This window comes from Pteropus alecto, unplaced genomic scaffold (assembly GCF_000325575.1).
Source record: "Pteropus alecto unplaced genomic scaffold, ASM32557v1 scaffold20, whole genome shotgun sequence".
NCBI classification, from domain to species: domain Eukaryota; kingdom Metazoa; phylum Chordata; class Mammalia; order Chiroptera; family Pteropodidae; genus Pteropus; species Pteropus alecto.
The window spans coordinates 8,676,387-8,680,294 of record NW_006436298.1 but is presented as its reverse complement, the minus strand read 5'-3'; the positions used below and the strand labels follow the sequence as shown (position 1 = coordinate 8,680,294).

The 3,908-nt window shown below is 42.0% G+C and overlaps 1 long non-coding RNA gene across 1 annotated transcript; it reads left to right on the top strand.

Moving 5' to 3' along the window:
- Positions 1-6: 6 nt before the first annotated feature.
- Positions 7-2,242, top strand: LOC112480641. The gene is made up of 2 exons (XR_003046732.1): positions 7-1,892; positions 2,042-2,242. It is a non-coding gene; the product is annotated as an uncharacterized LOC112480641 (long non-coding RNA).
- Positions 2,243-3,908: the final 1,666 nt, after the last annotated feature.

Here is a 3,908-nt window from a genome sequence, read left to right as displayed (position 1 = left end):
CACTCGCTCCCTCGTGGCTGCCGCGGCCGCCGCCGCCTCCTCCGTGTCCTCGTCGGCCGCCCTGGGGACTCTGCACCAAGGGACTGCCCTGTCCAGTGTCGAGAACTTTACCGCTAGGATTTCCAATTGTTAATAACGCTATGTTAGCGCGCTTGAGAAACAGAAGGTAGGAATCCCGGCCCCTTTTTTCGTCTTGGTGGTTTGGTGTTTTGTTCGCTCCTCCCGGCCTCGCGCCCCCATTTTCGTCGCTTCGGATTCTCAGACAGGACTGTGTTTGGCAACGGCTTTGCGGGTCCTTCTATTTATGCAAAGTCGCCCTATGCTGCAGTCCCCGACCTGGGGCAGGGAGGAAGAGGGTGCCGGTGGGTCTGCTCTGTCTAGGCACAGGGGCTTCCTTGACTTTTGGGAAATCTTTAAAAATCTAAGCCTTTTTGAGGTCTAGAGATTCTCAGGTCTAGGGATTTAGACAAATCAATATGTTCAAAAGAATAACGCAAAAATAGTAAAGGTCCCAAAGAAATCCAGCGAAGCAATAGTTTTTATTTGGAGAGACTTGTCTGGTGTGCTTTTTCATGAGAAGAAAAAAAAACTTAACATGTTTACACAAGGAAACAATTCAAAACTTCTTACTTTAACCTGTGTTTTGTATCATAATAGACATGCGGAATTTTTATTTTGTTCGTACTGCGTATTCTTTACAAGGAGTATTGTAAATTTTACTGGCAATTATTGTACTATTCTAACATAAGATTTTTACACTTTTTCAGAAATAAAATGCTTAATTTTCAAAAAATCCACCAAAAAAATTGGCTCCAGTTGTTCCCTTAGTTTATTTTCTGTTAAAAAAGTTTCTATGTGAGATAAGTGGGAACCCATATTTTTTAAAAAGGCAAATATTTTCAAAGAGGATTTAACAAAAGCATCATGCCATGATTTTTTATTTATACTTTCTAAGTCAAAACTATTGCAGAAACTCAGAAGTTATTTTTAAATGACTACAAATAAGTCACTTTGGTATACATTTTCAAATCTCATTTTATTCCATTTTTAAGAGCATTGAAGCTATTTAAAATTAAAGCCACAATTACCCTAGGATAATTTTATAGAAGTTTTCATTTTATTTTTGAGCTTCACACTTCAAATAATTTCTGCTCACATTTGAGCACAATATTGTATATATCCGTAAAACCTCTGCAACAGTATTATATTGTAATAGAAGCAACACAAATACATAGGGACTTTTCAGTTTTAAAAATTTAATAGACGTCATCAAATGGCTTTACAGTTCTAAATAAAATATTTAAGTATACAAAATCAATTGCATTTGAAAGTCTTGATATTTAAAGCTATTTTCTCAACAGAAAAGATTCCAGTAATTGCATAAAGTTTTTATCCTAAAAGGCAAACTTATCAAATTCTAGTTTAAATGAATAACAGGGTGTGTAAGTGAAATCTTCAATTTTAGAATAGTGCAAAATTCAAAGAATGAAAACACATCTGGTGTTTATTGAATTAATTATATTTTTACAATGTAGGTAATTTTGGATATCTTTCAAATTCTAAGTGTTTTCATTACTTGTTGCAGGTAATTTTTAGTTCTCTGAAAAAATGTGAGACTCTAATTTTGATGACTACAAATGTTATTGTGGGCTCCAAATAAAACCAAGGTATGTGTAATACAAAATTTAAATGTGTAATATCAGTGCGTTGCAGAGGAGGTAAAATCTGTTCATTAAATTTTTTCCAAATATCTGGACAGGTGTATATCTGAAGATCTGCAGATTTAACCTAGCAAGTTAACGAAGACTGAGTTATAGGCCAATATTTTGCAGTGACATTCATTCTTGATGTGCTGTCATCTTGTTTATTTTTAGGGAGGAAAAAGTGACTCAGTAAGTTTTTCTTTTTTCCTATAAAATGTTTGGAAGAGATTAAATGAGTTTAAGGCAAACATTCATCCTCAAACTTATCATTATATATAGGTACAAATTGAAGTATCATTAGACCAAAATCTTATATGCAAAAGTTACTTTCATCCTAGCGCGGCTGAGAGAGAAAACTTTGGTAACCAAGGACGTCTGGATGTCACTGCTGCCCCGAGTGGAGAGGCGTTAGCAGACGGAATCCAAACAGTACAGGTACTGTTGGTGCGCCTCTCAGCCTTCTGTAACGCATAGATCTGAAATTTCGATTTGAAAGTTATGATGAAGAGAGCGAAAGAATAAACACATGTGTGTTATTACTTGCATGATGCTTGGATGTCCTGAAAGCAGGGAATCCCAACTAATCCCTCTGTTCAGATTCCCGCATCTTTAAAGTGCCAGGACCGGCCCTACCTCCGAGGTTGTCAGTCCCTTTAAGGGAATGGCAAGTAGGCGCTGGATGATCCAGCGCTGGCCTCGCTCCGAGTCCCGGAGTTCGGGTCCCGCTTCATCCGAGCTTGCTAAAGAGACTGCTAGCTCATGGTGAGCCCAGAGCCATGAGCCATGAGAAAAAGTAAACTCGATCCGCCTGCCTCATTCTCGAGTTTTCCACCCTCGCGACTTGGGGTTTTACGGTCCGCTTTGCTGGGCCCTGGGTCCTGGCCTGCTGGTGGAGGTGATAATGGGGCAGCGGGCCGGGCGATGTGTGGGCTGAGAGAGGAGTGGGTCATAGGCTGCGGGGCGGGCGAGGAGCGGGCGGTGGGCCGTGGACTCCGCGAGCCAGGAGCGCCGGGCGCGCCCAGTCAGGCCGCGCGGGCGAGCAGGTGCTGGAACAAAGGCCGCCCGACTACCGCGGCCTTTGATGCGCAAGGACGTCTCCTCCCGGGGCTCCTCATTCGCATGCAAATCCAGCTCTGGTCCCCTTTTCTTTGAAGGCAAACAGAAGGATGTTTGTGTGTTTGTAAGGATGAAGCCTGCTTGAACAAGTCTTCCTCAATAGGCTGGGTCTCGAAAAATAAACCAGTTGGACAAACATTGGCCACCAGCTCTCCTCCTCCCAACTACAAAGTGTGGATTTGCTACAACTCATTAACCCGACGCTTTTCTTGCCTTCTCGTTTCTCTGCTCATCAAACGCCCCGGTAGAGCTTGGAGACAAATGACGGAAGCGCAGTCGGGAGAGAATTGCAGTTAATAGGGAGAGGGGTATATATTGGGGCTAATGGTTCGGGCAGATCTCGGAGAAGGACCACACAAAAAGACGCCTCTCCATTCAGAGCTCTGTTGTGCCGCAGAGATTTAATCTGCAGCTAGATTTAGCCAAATGTTATCTATTGCGGGGGTAATGAAGCCCTTATGGATTGAATTGCTCCTTGTACCACACATGGTGTCATGACCTTAGCTCGTTTCTTGGTTGGTTTCTTTTTTCTCTATTGGGTAATTATTTTATTTCTTTAAAATGAGAAGCTGGGGCTTTTGCTCAAAAACGTGTTTACTCTCTATCTCCATCCCATGCATTTAAGAGCCACTTCCCTTCCTCTTAAAAAAAGAAAAGGCGAACTGGGGAGGGGAAGTGGAAAAATGAGGACCCATTTCCCCCCTAGTTTTTACTCACTGAGGCCTCTGAATGTTTGCACATCTCTATTTCTTTGTCCCCTATTCCGTGGCCCTTTCCTGCCCAAAGTTTCTGTTGATGGAAGTGAAATTTGGGGTACGTTTATTATCAAATTTCTTACAGTAAATGTAGTAAGCATCCATCTGGGAGAAAGGCTTCTGCCCTTCACTTTTTAATTTTTTTTTTTAGCCCATCATTTCTTCCTGCAGCCTGTCTTCTGAGAGAGCTGGGGGAGGTGGTTATTCTGATGGAAGGTGATTATTTTGATGGAATACCAGCCTGTGTCATTTATTAAAGGCTGTCTGAGGCCAGTGGTTGTGCCTGTTTTGTTTTTCCCTCCATGGCCCCAGTGGCTCTGATTTCCTTGCTTAA